The 16,114-nt window shown below is 52.8% G+C and overlaps 1 long non-coding RNA gene across 1 annotated transcript; it reads right to left on the bottom strand.

Moving 5' to 3' along the window:
* Positions 1 to 3,714: 3,714 nt before the first annotated feature.
* Positions 3,715 to 15,613, bottom strand: LOC148050811 (uncharacterized). The gene is made up of 4 exons (XR_015700730.1): positions 15,537 to 15,613; positions 5,238 to 5,411; positions 4,282 to 4,352; positions 3,715 to 3,846 (listed from the first exon to the last, which is right to left on the bottom strand). It is a non-coding gene; the product is annotated as an uncharacterized LOC148050811 (long non-coding RNA).
* Between the last annotated feature and the right edge of the window lie 501 nt (positions 15,614 to 16,114).

The following is a 16,114-nucleotide window of genomic DNA, read 5'->3' as shown; positions in this document are numbered from 1 at the left end:
TCCCCGCCTCAGTGCTCCCCTTGCCCCATGGAGAGGGGGCAGCCCCGTGGAGAGCTGTGAAACACCATCCAGAAAGACAAACCGGTTCTTGTCAACAGCTTGTTACCTTCCCAAGACTCTCCCTTCTGCCTGCAAACCTGCCTTGCAGAGAGCTCAGGGATGGAGGAAGCCTCTCCCAAATGCACGGTCCATCCCCTGGCTCCCTCCAGCGAATAAAGCCCAGAGCCTCGTGCAGCACAGCCAGAGCCCAGTAACAGCCTTGCTGGTCCCCAACCCCTTGCTGTCCCCTGGGGCAGCCTTCCAGGAGTTCAGCACATTTCGTGGGCATGGGCTGTGCATGGAGGAAGGGACCCCCCAGCTCTGCCTGTCCCTGAGGAGCTTCATACAAAGCTTTCTCGGGGTGTCTCCCAGGGATCGGCAGCATCTCCTGGAGCAATCTGCTCCGGAGGGACGTTAATCACACACTCTCTCCTGCACCACTGATGGGGTTATGAAAGCTCCCAGTGCCAATAAAGCAGGCGGCCACCCCCCAACTCCATCCCCTGCAGCAGGGGTCTGGGGCTACCCGGCCAGGACGCCTGCCCAGGTGGGTCCCTCCTCCCGCAGACACGGGTAGGCGTCAGTGAGACAATGCATCATCGCAGCGTCTCTGCCATTATGCTCAGCTTTCTCCCGTGGGCTGGAAGTTGCTTTTTTTGGAAGAGAGGCAAGCAGGAAAGCTCACGTGGGCTTTGGTGATGAGACTGATGACTGCCATCATCTGAGCCTGGTAGCAGGGAGAAGCTGGCGGGCCAGGCCAGCCTAGCCACGGGTGCCGTTGTGATGGCAGACCACATGCCAAGAGCTCCCTTCGCTGCCACCCTGCCTTGCCCAGGGGTGCCCCAGCTCCTCCTGCAGCCTCTGGCCACCTCTGCAGCACCACTTCCCCAGGACGGAGGGGAGCACTTGACAAAAACATCTTACGTGCCTGAAATGACAGCCAAAATTCCAGGCCCTTCCTGGAATTGCATTTCAGTGAAATCCCCATACCCTCACAAAAGGGCAGAGCAAGACAACAGCGCTATTTCTGCAAACACCCAGAGAGACCCCTGCCCATTCCGGGCACTGGAGACAAGGGCAGGTAGGCTGGTGTCACATCTGCACGGCTCCCACCTCCCCAAGGTCTGCTCACCGAGATGTCACCTCCTGTAACAGCCAGCTCGCTTGGGACAGTCCTCCTGCCTCCCTGCTCGAAAGCAGCATCAGTCCCAGCACTGCACCGCCGAGAGCAGTGCCCGCTCGTCGACTCCAGCTCCTCACTGCAGGATTACATTTGTTCTGTGATCTGGCTCTCCTTCTCTCCTCTGCACAGCCGTTTTCCGTAGCTTCTCCCCCACGGTAACCAGCTGGGTCATCCTTTCTGCTTGCGAAGGATAAGGACCAAATCCTCGCGTGGTCTGACGGGTGTGATCCACCCAGGTGCCTCTCCCCCAGGACCGTGCACTGTGTTAGCAGCCCCGGTTCTGTCGGTATTGGCAAATCCGATCCCAGCCAGAGCGGTGCCTCCTGCCAGCTCATTAACGAAGGGAGTACATAACAGAAACCTCCCTACCCACCCCTGCAAGCCACCTCTGGGATGCTCTCCTTGCTTGGTTGCTTTCTAATGCACGTGGCAGCAAGTTGGTCCCCCGCACGGCCACAGCCTCGCGTGAATGATGGGAGCTGCCACGGCTCCAGGCAAGAGGCAGGGCGGCTGCAGCCCTCTTCCACTCCTGCAAACCCATCCCGGACCCCAAAATCCTCAGGGTGGGGTTTGCCTCCCGCCCACGTCTGCTGCTTTGCTGGTGGCTGAGCGAGCGCCGCAGAAGCCAGGGCAGTAGCACCTAGCCCACGGCTGGCTGTGTCCCCAGAGCAGCCACCTTCCCCAGCAGGAAGGGTTTGGCGGAGGATTGTACAAAGGCACAAGACAATTCACATGGCCGGTTCCTGCCACCTTGATCGGTGTTCCTGAGGAACACACCTCCAACTCCAGTTGTCTGCTCCCTTTTTATTTCCAACACTCGGGAGCCATCTCCCCACCACGGCACCCCTTACCTATCAGGGTCGAGTGCCTGACTCCACAGGTAATTTGCACAAATTACAAACTAAACCAGTTTTAAGGGCAAGAGGAGATGCAGACTTGCTACCCATACACACTTTGTTACGTGCTCTACGACCTGCTCAAACCACATAGCTCCTCATGGTTGTAAATATTTCCATTGCTGGTTCCGAGCCTGTGTCTCCAAAAGCCTTTTCGGGCCACACCCCATCTCCCCCCATCCGCCCACAGCTCCAGACCCTAGAATTTACCAACATTTAAAAATATTTTACACATCCCTGTAAAATCACACACATTTAAAGCCAGTTAAGGCCTGAATTATGTTTTAAGATGTTGTCCAATTTGTAAGCATCATAAAAACCTGAAATAAGTTATCTTAGAAATAACCACAGGGAAATTACAGTCCCAACTTACAGCCGAGGAGGCCATGACCCAGGTGCACGAGCAAACAGCTCTCCCCATGTCTAACGCAGCCAGCCAGCCAGCAGGAGGGCTGCCAGGGCTTTCAGGGGCTGTATTTTAGCCATCAAATTTGCCATAACCCCAGACAGCTTTAGAGCAATCATTACATAGCTTGCCTCCTGCCACAAGCACTTGGTTTTTCTCCGAGCACACGCTTGTCACCAGCACGGGCAGAACCGAGTCACGCTGCACCAGGGAATCCCATGGGTGCTGCCAGGCAGCAGCAGTGAGGGATGGGGAGCCTGAGGAGGTGGGAACATGGAGGGAAGCAGAGCTTGGGCTGATGGGTTTTTTTCCCCAAAAATATTACCCAGCGAGCCATGCAGGGGGGAATCCTGCCCATGCAAAGCTTTCCTGTCAGGCCATACCAGGGCTCAGTCTCATGCTTTGCATTTTATCCGCATAGACAGGGGTTGGCAAAGGGGGCTGTAGACCCTCAGCAGCACTAAGCACCAGCCAGCAAACAGGGTGGCTGTTGCCTCCCCAGGTCTCCCCCAATTCATCTCTGCAAGGCACCACTGCCCTCTGCTACACAACCATTTTCTCCATCTTGTTGCCTTACCAGCAAGCACCCTGCTACATTTTGATTTTTCTCTGAAGTCCCCTTGTTTGTGCTGCCAGATTCCAGAGAGGGAGAGGCACCGTGGAGCAGGATGCACCAGCTCTCCCTGGCACGGGGAGACCTTGTTGGGCTCCTGGCTACCCTGAGGGCCTCCCATGGCACGTCTGGGCCATTGGCTTTCCACCATCTCCATACAGGCTTTGGACATTGTGGAGGTGCACAAAAGGTGGGTCATGAAATTAAACCACTCCGATAAAGATGTGGAGCAGGACCCGTGCCCATGAGTGAGCCAGCCCCTGGCACAGCGGGTGCAGCCAGCCGCCTTCCCTGTGTTTCGCACTCTCCATCTGTCTCCAATGCAAGGCAGGAGCCCGGCGTGGAAACCCGCTGATTCTTTCCAGAGCTGCAAAACGAAGCTTTTTTCATCCCAAGGACGTGGGCTGCTCTGCATGCTGCCCTCCTGCTTCCCTAAACTCCAACCAGATTTCACGCTGAGCCTTCAAAGGGAAGGAGCCGGAGCAGCATCCCTGGCAGGCAGCACTATGGGGACCGGCCAGCCGAGCCCCCCCGGGGCTCCTGGGGGGACTGCAGAGCCACCAGTCCCCAGGGCAGGGCGGCACGTTCCCATGGCAGAAAGGTGTTAATGAAGGCCAACCAAGCAGTCTGCGGCTCAGCTGCTGGCAGGGAATCAGAGAGCCCAGGTCTGTTTTGCTGCCAGGTTATCAGTGGATCCATCAAGCGATGCCTGCAAGACGCCAAATCTATCAGCTCTCCCATATGGATGCCATCCACGCCGAGCCATTTCCTGCCTAATCGGTATCAGCCCCGCTCCTCCCTCCCCATCATTCCTCTTTACAGCCTGCCACAACTCTACAAATATTTTTACAACAGGTAAAAAAAGGCACTGAGCGCATCCCCCCCTGCCCAAACCTCCTCCCATGGCCCTCGCTGCGCGCCATCGCTGCGCCGATCGGGATAAAGGTGCAGGAAGACATCCTTGGGGTCTAACATTGCACCCTGAATTTTCACCGTGGCTCTGCAAACACCCCAGTGGGTGCTGGAGGCCTCATGGGTACCCAGGAATAGTGACGCAGGTGACAACAGGGTGGACGGGACCTCCCCGGGTGCTAGGGCAGAGCCCCGGCCAGGGTGTGCCTTATTTACCAGCAGAGGAGTTTACCTTGCGAAGGTTTCTGTGCCTGATAGCCTGGGATTATTTTGGCTTTCATGTGGTCTCTAATGAAAGGGAGTCTGGAACAGATGCAGATTTGAAAGAAAAGAGGAGGAGGAGGAAATTTCTTAGCATAGGGTTTTGGTTCCCCTGCCTATAAACAGTGCTGACAGCAAGAGGCGGTGGTGATAAACAGCGAGATAAGAGCCCAGCTAGACAGGTAATTTGGCACAAAAGGTTCGTCTGGAGAAGTTTAAACAGTGTGTGGCGACTTCTGCCTAAAAAACACAAAACCTCAAGCCCTGGCCAGGGCGGGTGGCTGTGCCAGGGAATTCCCCCGGCTGCTGGGGCATGGGGTATCCCGGCAGGAGGGGGGTTTACCCCGTTATTAAGCAGGGTTGGTTTTCCTGCCTGGCAGCTGCCCGGGGCTGCTGCGGGAGCTCCTGGTGGAGGGGCTGCTTCCGGCAAAGGTGCTTGGCATTCCCTCCACCATCCCGAAACCATCTCGTTTCCTTGTCTGATGAGCTGTCACATATTCTTAGAGTTAAATGTCTTCACCAGTGTGCACTATTTGGGGAAATAATTCCTCCTGTTTAAAGATTCATGGATATTGGTGTTGGAGAGAAAAACAGCAGTTTTCCCTTCCTCGTGGTCAGAAATCACCGTGGGGCAGGATCGTTTCTGATAACAATAAATAGCGTCTTGGCCCCGGGATCATCCTGCCAGCAGTACCATTCCCAGGGTCCGAGGTAAAGGGAGCATAAATCCTAAAGCCTTGAATAAAGAGCGCAAATGTTTTAAGGCAGGAGCAGCACATATAAATTGTGCAGAACTTTATAAAAGCTGCAGAAAATACAGCCCTGCCGCGCGAACGGCATAAACCTTACGCAACAGCCAGGATGATTCACGGGAGCGAAGCGGCATGAATCACGCGGCAGTGGGTGAAACAGGTTTCTACCCCATACCTTTAATGCAGAGACAGCCCAGCTTCGGCCAGGATCTTATCAGCCCCATCCTCCTCCCTCGGCACTGGTGCGTGACTTGACTTGCCGGCATCGCCGGGGCGCGATGGGAAGAGCTGGGGCAGGCAGAGGCATTGCAGAGGAGCCGAGGAAGGTTTCTTTTAAACCAGCCGGTGCCTAGCAGGGACAGCAGAGAGATGCCTATTATTTTCAGGTGATAACAATGAAGTATTTCTACAAAGAGCAATGCCAAAGGAGCAGAGATTGTATGAGTCCGTCCAGCACAAAGCTTCTGGAGTTGAAAGGGAAACACCCAAAGGCTCTGACGGCTCTCACTCGCCAAGTGACCTGGCTGCTAACAAAAGAGCCGGCGAGGGAAATAGTCTGCTCTCCGGCAGGCGTAGAGACACGTCTCTTTTTAAGGCTGCGAGAATTGAATCGGTGGTTAGAGATGAAGGTACTCATAAGAAGCTGAATTTTAAAACCTGTAAATTAACTAAGTAAGAGGGGGGTGAGCTGTCCTGGCTTCCTGAAAAGAAGTTCATGCCTCTAATCTACTAGGGTGCTTTCTCCCATCATCAGGAGGGTGAAGTAAGGAGAACTACTTGACATAACGTGTTTGGGGTTTCAAAGCACTTTGACGAGGTCCCTTACAAGAGGCTATTAAGGGAATTAAATGTTCACAAAGGAAAAAAAAAATCACTCTACTGATTGGAAACAAAGCAGCAAAACAGCGTATATGAATGAGGGCTGCCTTCCAGAAGGCTACATTACTCCTGGGGAGGCTCCCCAGTTTTTTGTGTTAATACCAGTGGTTAAAGAGATGCTTTAATGATCTGGAAAAGGAGAGTGAAAAATGTCATATGAAAAATCTGGCAGAGGACCCAAATTGCACAGAGCATTCAGAACAAGAGAAGACTACGGGGAACTTCAAAAGGCCCGAAGAGAGCTTGATGGATGGGCCAGTCAATGGCGGATGAAATCCAAAGTAGACAAATGCGTAGTCATGCACCCTGCGAGGAATAGGCCCCACTAATTCAAACAAAATGTTAAAACGTAAAAGGAGCAGGAGAGATAACAGGGGAAATGCTCTGGTGCCGATATCTCCATCGATAGTACCCCCTCATTGAGGATGGTGTGCTCAGCCCTGGTCGCTTCACCTGGGATAACGGGGCCACGCAGGCATGGGGGGACCCTGCCCATCATTAGGTACTGGGATTGGTACAGATGGAGGTAGTCCCCATCGGGTGAGACCAAGCATTTCCTCCAGCAGGAGCCGCCCAGCGAGCCTGATTTTGGGGGCTGGGATCACCCTCGGAGAGACCCTCCCCATCGCCCAGAGGAAGAGCCTGGTGAGACCAGCCATGCATTTATCCAGCCAAATAACCTCCCGACAGCGAGGTAAGGCAAATTCCCACACCGCCCTCCCCAGGGATCAGTCCTCCTAGAGTACTGTCACTCTGAAGCAGCCGGGGAAGGTGGGAGGTCCCATGCAGAGCCCAGGTCCGACAGGATGGGCCAGTCTGGTGAGGTCCATGTGGTGCCTGACCCCAATGCCATCTTTCTGCTGGGACAGGGCAAGCTGCTTCTTTGCTCAGCTGGGAATGGCCCCGACTCCTCGCTTTGCCCCGCTCCTCCCCGACACTGCCGAAACCAGTGCAGAGGAGCTGGGGCTGGACTTTGTCAGCATTAACAAGTCCCATCAGCAGACACTTGAAAATGATAAACATCTACAGCGCCTTTGAAACAGATGCAGATGTTGAGGGGCAGTCGCTGGGAGGTGACACCAGGGGCTGGGGGACAGATGCCATCAGGGTCCCAACACAGCACCCTGGCAGGGGCTCCTTTGGCACAGCTTTGACACTTGAAACATACCAGGCTTCAGTCGGGGCTTTCCTTTGAAAGCCGGACAGCCCAGCCCCAGCACTGGCTTTGGGGAGCTCCTCATCAGAGGCTGGGGGGACAGCCGTAAAGCCAAACACCACTGGGCAGCCCAGGGTGAGCAGCGACCTTGTGAGGAGCAGATGGGGAAGAGCTGGTGGAAACGGTGCTGAGGAGGCAATGCACACACAGTGAGGAGCAGGCACAGGAAAGGGAGCGCTCCTCCCCACAGAGGAAAGCAAGCAAAGATGCCCGAAGAGCCCCATCGGGTTTCTTCCGGCTGTTCACAGCTTCGTCAATGGCTACTTTTCCACAAATAAATTCAATATTTATTTCCAACAAGTGGCTGACAGGAGGTAGAGGAAGGAAAGACACTTATTGAATAATTGCACAACCCTCAAGAAAAGCCATAAATTACCCAGCTCTATCTGTCACTATAGTTTCCAGCCAAAGTCCTAATGAATCTTTCCTAAGAATAGTGTAAGGACAGGTCTGAAAGTGTATTGAACCGTCTAAGCACTTGGGTAAGCAAAGTGGAGGCATTAATAACCACCACGAGACATCCCACCCTACAGTGGGGCCCGAGCATCTCTGGATGCCTTCGCTCCACGGCCTCAGCCACAGACCTTGCTGCCCTGGCACAAGGCGAGGGCAGCTCTGGGGGATCACCACGCCAAAAGAGCAACCGGAGGCTTAAATAGCTCAAACGTTTTGATAATTGTAGGCAAGAAAACTCAACAGCAGAAAGGCATCACTAATGGAAACCGGTGCCCGAGGTACATCTGTTTATGGCCAGGAGAGAGGCAACAGCTTTGCTGGTTGGGCCTGTAGTTTTGGCCCACAAAGCAATAGAGAATGAGAGGCTTGTCACACCATGAATCATGTCTCACCTACAGGCTCTGGTCCAGCACATTAGTGTAAGGGCAGATAAAAAAAAATACAGGCAATTTTTTGCCAGACAATAACAAAAATAGAGTAAAAATTACTTCTGTGAACGCTTCTCCGAGAAGTGTTTCTTAATTCAAACACATCTTTTTGCCTTTTCCCCTCAAACTCCTCCAGCAACCAGCATAAAAGAAGGTTAAAAAACTCAATAAAAATAAAATAACTCAGGCGGTAGCAGGTCAGATGGGCAAACCCTGGCTCTCACCAGGTTTACATCCAGCCCAGTGCTGGGGCACACCAGCACCCCGATGGCCACAGGCTGCTGGGCGCCAGGGCAGCCGAACCTCCCTCTCCCAGACAATCCCAGCGCGGAGCTGCCCAGCACCGGGCTGTGAGTCCGGTCATGCTCCAAAGTCCTCAATACGCCGTATGCTTTCACTTCACGTTTCACTTTTGCACTTCAAATGCTATTCCCACAGTGAGGATTTACTGCTGCCGGGTTTGCAGGCAGCCCTCCACCGCGTATCACGTAATGCCATCTCCAAACGGCCGGCGCGGCTCTCTCCAGTGCTTACAGGACCCCCATTACTCTGATATCTGAGCACTTCACAAACATTAATGGATTTAAGCCTGCAACCTCCAGCTGAAGCAGGGAAGAGTTATTATTCCTGTTTACGGAGGGGGAACCACGACACAGCAGGGCCGGCTTGCCCAAATCCACAGCAAAATCTGTAGTGAAGCAGGCGAGGGGACATGGTTTCTTGTCTCTCGGATTAGCATGTAATACCAAATCCGCCTTTCCCTTCCCGTTCCCATGAACGGCCTTCCTCCACGGGGATTTCAGCCATTACTGCCTGCCCAGACACACTGGACCTTTAAATAGAGGGACATACCCCAGCCCCACTCCTGCCGGACCCCGGGGAAGGGGGGTCCCACGGGAGACTGCAGCCTCCTGGGAGCAGACAGATTAACGTTTCAACTTGGCTCACTGTGACATTTCCATCTGGTTTGACAAACTAAACATTTGAGTTTGCAAATGTCAAAGTATTTCCATCAAAAATGTCGGCAGCGAAGTCTGACATTTCTTAATCTTTTTTTGTTCCCATTCTATGAACATTTTTGATATTTCAACTTTGTCTTGATTTGAGAGGAAAAACTCACTGTAATTTTTGACCGGTTTAAGCAATTACATATTTTTAACCTAAGCCGTTAGCTAGGTCCTGTGGGCTATTCCTGCCAGGAACAGACATTGACGGTGGCACCAGGCAGTCCCTCCATGAACCGCAGTTATTTACAGAGGGGTCTGAAGTCACACAGCCCAGAGCATGCCAGGAAGCAAGCAGCTGAAGCTTCCTCGCTCCAGACTCCAAGTTGCATCCAACCAGCCCTTCACCTCCAACTTCTTGCTCAGCTCTTTCACGGGATCACGCTGAGCTACGTCTCCAGGGGCCTGGGCAAGGGGCTTCCCACCACCTCCCGGTGCATTAGTGGAAGAAGGAGCAGGAAAGTCAATGCAGAAGAGCACGTACCATACAGAAATCTATAGTCAGCTGCATTTTGATACAGTCCCCAAAGTACCTAATTATGCTGCTCAGATTTCTCCCTGCTCCTCATTCCAGCGATAGCTCACCCTGAATCTTTATCAGGCCTTCGGGCTTCGCAGACATAAAGGAGACATTCGGCTCTCCCATCTTCCCAGCAGGATGGGAGGGCAGAGGTAGAAGGGCGACATACTGCTCTTGTCAGATTTGCAGAAAGCGATGTCAGGGAGCAGGCATCTAAGTGCACATAACACCTAAATAAATGCCTGGCTTCCCTGCGGTGCTCGGGCTCTGCCAGGGAGGGATGTTGCGGAGCCAAGCAGGCAGCTGCAGCAGCACAGGAACACACTCCGAGGGGGTCTTAGAGGGATTTGGGAAAGGGAGAGCATGCATGAAAATTGCATCAGAGCAAGAGCTAATTGCCAAGATTAACAGGCTCCAACACGTAAAGGGTGAGCACTTGAAGTATGAAGTGTTGACTGAGATGCGAGTGTTACCCACAGAGCCAAGCAGGGCTGATGCAGAGAGGGGCAGAGCTCCAGCTGCTTGCCGTTCCCAGGGGACTGGCAGAGGGACTGAATGGCCAACTGCCCCCAAGGCACACAAGGGAGGATGGCTTTGGGTCACAAGGCTCCAGAGGGGCAGATGTAAGGCAGCACAGAGGAGAAGGGAACCATGTGCCCCTGCCCCGGGGGATTGCATATTGATGGTTTCCCATCAAAGATGGGGTCAAGGATGGGCAGCATCTCTGCCAAGACACCATTCGATGTCGCCCATAGTGCATCCTCACCATTATGTCCCGAGAAAGGTGTAGAAATGCTATTTGCAATTAGGAACTTGTGACCTAACCAGAGAGGCTTGAGCCACCATGAGGGAGCAGACAGCGGGATGCAGGTGGATGCCTGCTTGGAAAACCAGGGCCAGCTGCAAGCAAAATAAATAAAACCAGCCAGCTCTGATGCTCAGCCAACCCAGGGACACATTAACTGCACAGCCAGGGAGAGTTGTGAGGTGGCTGCATGAATTGGACAGCTTACAAGATGGATGAACACCATGGCCGGGTGAATTTGTTGGTGTTTAAATTAAATGAGGATGGACGCAGAGGTATTCTGGCTTTGGCAGAAACACCTGGTACCGCGTACCTAGCGCAAAGCAGAGGCTGAGGATGGTGGTACACTGTAAGAGGAGGTGAACTGCCTACAGGAGAAGGCAAGAAGTGCCACCACTGCCTCTGGGGATGAGGGGAGTGAAGAGGGACAGCTGGGGCAAGGGCTGCAGCCCAAGTCTAGAAGAAGCTTTGCAACAAGATATGCTGGCACAAGGAGGGAGGAGATGGATGGGAGCTGCCTGGGAGCACGGGGGAGGTTGCAGAGCACACCGGCCTTGCAATGGCAAAGCTGGCAGCGAAGAGATCCAAGGGAAAAGCCAAAGGAGAAGCTACAGGGAGCATCTGCTCCCCCAAACAGCATCGGTGGGAATGAGGAAGGTGCCTGGCCTATGCTGAGCTCCCAAGCATCATTTTAAGACATGGGCTCTGCTGGCAAGTGATATAAGTGGCTGATACCACAGAGGGGTCAGGAGGACCAGTCATTAATGACCTGCAGAAGGATGGTGCCTGCATGAATGTGCACCTCTGGGCTCCAGATGTGGGATGCAGAGAGCCCTGTGAGTCTGGGGCTCTCCTGCTTAAACCCCAAGAAAAAAGGGGAGAGGGAGGTATCTACATTTGGCTCAGAAAGGGAGGGATGCCATGGAGGAGGAGGATGACGTGACTCACACCAAGTCCCAGAGGAAATCGGTGTGGGAGCCGGGAGCAAACCCTGGTTTCCCCAGCTGGCCAGCAGCACACCATGGGGCGCCCATGCCTCCTTATGAGCACGTCCCCCAAAACCAGATTTGGGGCAGGCATGATTCATGAACTAGAGAGAGATAAACTTCTAACAAATATTATTTGCAAACATATCATTCAGCCAGCCCCGTTTCTAGGTTACACAGCTGACAATTTTGTAATGCAGAAAGAGAAAAAAGATCAAAACCAGCCGACATGTCAAGGAACATAAGCCACAGAAGACAAAACACAGGGGGGAAAAAAAAAAAAGACTGGTTTTCAAAGAGGAAAGAGAAAGAAAACACTAAACCATGGGGTGCCCGGAGATCTCTGCCAGAACCGGGCTCGTCTTCCTCTCTACCAGGGCTAGGGAAGTCAGCGGCAAAGCGATGAAAACTTGCAACACTATTCGGGGTGGGTTAATGGAAGGCAGTGAACGCAGTGCGGGGCACGAGAGGGACCCCGGCCCGACTGGGTCCTGGTGCGGAGGAGAGCACTGCTTAACCAGCGCCCAGCATGGGGATGTCTTGGGCTGTTTGTGCACAAGAAATGCTTCAAATGCAGCCAAGGTGAAAAGGAGAATGTCTGAACATCACTGTAGACATTCCCCCAAACACATCTAGGCATTGTGCAGCAACATTCAAAACCCAAATAAAACATTATAGAATATATATAAAGGGTGGGAGAGAAAATACTATTATATAAACCTGTCTTCGCGTCAAGACTGGGGACCTTTCCAAAAAGATACACTTCAGCCAAACAAATTACAGAGCTCGGTACAGGGATAACTGGATGAAGTTTAATGACCTGTAATACGCAGGAGGTCGGGCTAAGTGAGCTAATAGGTTCTCCTGGCCTTAAAGCCTATGAATGTATGAATAAATCAAGGGAATACTTGTTTAGTTCCAGTCCCCCAGCCTGCAAAAATATGATGGAGCAGAAGGAGAGGAGAAATTAGAGATGGGCAGTGGAAGCGGCATGGGAAGATGAAGGGGATAAAGGGGGTTCAGGGAGCACCCAGGTAGAACACAACACTGAACAAACCCAAAAGCCACTGATGTAAATGCTGGTTCTTGTACAGCATCCACCTGACTTCAGAGCTGGTGGCCAGGAGGAATTGCTGGAGTGAAGCTATTTACAGAAGTAAGAGGACAAGTGGGAAGGGGCAGCGGTTGCTGGGGCTGGAAGGAACGTCTGCCTTGGGCCAGGATCAGCCCCACAGCCAGCAGGACCCGGGAGAAGATGCAAGATGCATGAGTGCCGCAGGGAGCATCACTCCCCATCCCCTGATGCCCATGCACAGGGGAAGAAATCCCACTGCCAAATACCACATCCATGGTGGGGTTGGGGCTGAGAAACCCCAGAATAAACACGGTCAGCGAGGAGGAGAGAAGCCCCAAAACCAGAGACATGAGGCAGGCGAAGCCGCAGGGATGGCAGCCCATGGGTGGAATAAGTTAGAGCTGATAAAATGTACCGGGGAATAAGAAGGGCTTTTAAAGACATCGGGGAAAAGAAGTGCTAGTGAGACAGAAGGATAATAATAAATGAGAAAGGGGCTGGAAGGAATGAAGAGCTTTAAAATGGCTGTTGCTGAATTGCTTTTTTAAATTGCTCTTTAAGGCGATAACTAAAGAGAAGAGGCATGGTCAATTAGGAAGTAATGAAGACCTTGTAAATACACTTACTGATAAAAAGCACGTAAGGGAACGCTTGACAAACCCAACACACACAAATCAGCTGGGGCAAGAAACATGCGTTTTGAATTATTAAGGGAATTCGCTAACGAACTTAGCAAGCCTCTGCCACTTCAAAACCCACCACCATCAACAAAAATAAAATTGCAGTCGGCCAAATTCTGAGCTGGCGTAACAAATCAATGGAGGGCTCGGCGGGGCGGCGGGGACTGGCAGGGGAGGAAATAAACACAAAGCAAAATTAAAAAGAAAAAAAAAGGGGAGACTGGAAAAGGAGACTGACAATTAGTAGCCAGGAAATTCGTTTCATCCACCAGGCGAGGAACACCACAAAAAATCGAGGATTAAGGAAAAGGCATTTGCCTGCTCCTGGAGGAGAGCAAAGCCACAAGCAGTACAAAGGAAGAATTTATTAAGGACGAACCATGGCGGTCAAAGCCAACTGGTGTTTTAGAGGGCATCGCACCCTCTCTGGAGGCAGGGACTGGTGGATAAAAGCTGTCAGGACACCAGGACACACAGCATTTCACCCCACGCCTCGGAGATCTTTCCTGGAGGAATTAATTGGCTGCGAAGTGAGGCCGGCTCAGGAGCTTGCATGGCGCAGCGGCCAGCTTGTGAACCAGCACTAGGCCTGGTCTTGTTCAGGGTGAACATTAATGATCAAGAAGATAAATGGCAAAGTAATTGCATTTGCAGATGATGCTTAATTAGGTCATGCTGAGAACAGAAATAACTCAACAGGAGCTGGGATGGTTTGAAACACGGGTGGAACCAGGCAAGCGATGAGCTTGGAAGGATGCAGGGACCTTGGGGGAGAAGGTGCCCTCAACAGAAATGCATAGGTGGTGGGGACAAGCTGGGAGACAGCCCTGGGATGGGAGGGGTGGCTGCAAGCAGCAGTTTAGGTGGGATTTCTCAAGGCATCTGTCCTGCACTCTCAGCACTCTGAAAGGCATCAGGGTCCCTCAAAATCGCCGCTGGCAAGGCAGGGCTTGCCCAGGCATTTTGCAGCACAAGGAGGACACTGCTTCCTGTCTTGCCCAGAGGTTTTGGGGCAGAAAGGGTGGTTCTGGAGACCAGGAGAAAGGTGCTCCCTTGGCTCCAGGGGGCTGGGGTGCCGGTTGCCTCCTGTGGCATGGCTGGGGATGGATGGGCATCCAAGGAAAATGACATCTCTGCTCTGGGAAAGGGCATGTAGGTTTGTCCAGCGGGGGGGGAACTCCCTCCCACCATCCTCTGAACAGGGCAGGGCAAATGAAAGCAGGGAGCCCCAGCAGAGCGGCTGTTATTTGGGAGAGCTGTCAGAGCACTCACTCCCAGGGCATCTCTGCTTCTCATCTGCCTGATGGAAGCTGACGTTGTGTGAACCTTTCTGAGCAAACCCAAATTATTTTAATTTCTAAATCCAAACAGCTCCAATTATATCATTTCCCCTGTGCGAAGCTGGGTAATGCTCTCCCTCTGCTTCCCTGGCAGGGCTACGGCAGCCCCAAGCGCCAGCAGCACCCGAGAGGGGGGGTGGTTGGGACTGGTTTGGGGGGACCAGGAGCTCACACCCCTCCCCAGACACCCCTCCTGCTCGGGGGCAGCTCAAGGGGCACATTGGGACAGACCCCAGCAGGCAAAGTGAGATGGGGTGATGGTTTGAATACACAGAGGCAATTTCCAAGGTTCAGTTTTTCACATGTATCAGAAAAAAATCAAGTTTGTCAAAAGAATTAAAAATCTTTTGGGTGAGCTCTCCTATCCACAGCAGAGCTTTTTGGTTTTCTTCCTTCACAGAGCAGCCTCCCATGGCAAGCTTAGGAGGGATTTCACTTTAAGGATGAGCAACAAACAATTTGATAGTTACAGAAATAGAGGGGGAAAAAAAGCAAGTTGAGGAAACATTTCCTAAAGAGCTCTGATTAACTAATTAACTGAGTTTCTTCCTACACCAGCCTTTCCCTCACAGCTTCGGTGCCATCCATTTGCAAAGGGTATATTGCCCTAACACTTAACATCGTAATTGTAATTATACACCTCCAGCTGCCTTTGGTAGTTTTTTTTGTCCCATAAGCAGCCCTCCCCCTTTTCTCTAGGGCTGCCTCAGCACCATTTTCCCACCATTGTTTTACCCACAGCCTGGGCAGGGAGAGCAGAGCAAACCCTGGACGCAACTCCTGACTTTCACCCCCAGGCCCCCCATGGCTTTTTTCACCTCTGCCCCCAAGCCCCATTGCCCCCAGCATCACCTTTTTCCACTCCCTTCCCCTCACTGCCTGGTCGTCCATTTCTCCCTGTGCTATTTTCAACAGGGTCTCAAGGTCTCTGCTTTCAACAACTCACAGAGCCTCTTCTCTGATTCAGCCATGCCCAAATCCAGGTGCATCCCCCTCCACGCACCCACCCTCAGTTCCCTGAGCCAGAAAGGGAACTTCTGCCAAACCACCCCCAGCCCCTCTGCTGCCATACAGTCCCCACAAACCTGGTCTCAGAGGGAGAAGCCATCCTGGATCTGCCACATGCAGGAAGGATACTGACCCCCATTAGCAGCACCACCACCTCTAGCATTCCCTCCCTCAGCCCTGCCCTCGCTGCCTTTTAGCACCTCCTGTCCTGCTCCAGCATCACCTGGTTGCCGGCAGCACCTGAGCCCCCCCACCCTCAGCACCCCACCCGCACACAGCTGGGGGCTGAGCTGTTCTTGCTCCCACGTGGAACCCCTTTGCTCTGGGAACCACAGCTCTCCAGCACCATCTCCCTTCTAGGTTCCACCAGCGTTTGCCGGAGCACTCGAAATGCCCTCCCAAGCCCCTCCATTTCTGGTTTAAATTCCCAGCCCCTTATCATATTACAAAGTAACTGGGGTGCCTCTGCGCTCCTCTAAACTTAAACGCCTTTTATTCTCATTAAAGGGGTCCATGCCTCTTTCCCGCTTCTCTATCTTCCAGTTAAAAGCTAATTAATTACTGTTGACTTTCCCAGCAGATGTTCTCGCTTCGGCGCTGGTCGGAAACGCAGTGATTTGCGAACCGCAGGGCTCCGGCGTGGAGTAGCGAGGAC

The sequence above is a fragment of the Nipponia nippon genome, unplaced genomic scaffold, assembly GCF_047370975.1.
Source record: "Nipponia nippon isolate SJK-2023a ecotype South Korea unplaced genomic scaffold, ASM4737097v1 scaffold_7, whole genome shotgun sequence".
Taxonomy (NCBI): domain Eukaryota; kingdom Metazoa; phylum Chordata; class Aves; order Pelecaniformes; family Threskiornithidae; genus Nipponia; species Nipponia nippon.
The sequence above is the reverse complement of the archived record's forward strand: the minus strand, read 5'-3'. Positions and strand labels throughout refer to the sequence as shown.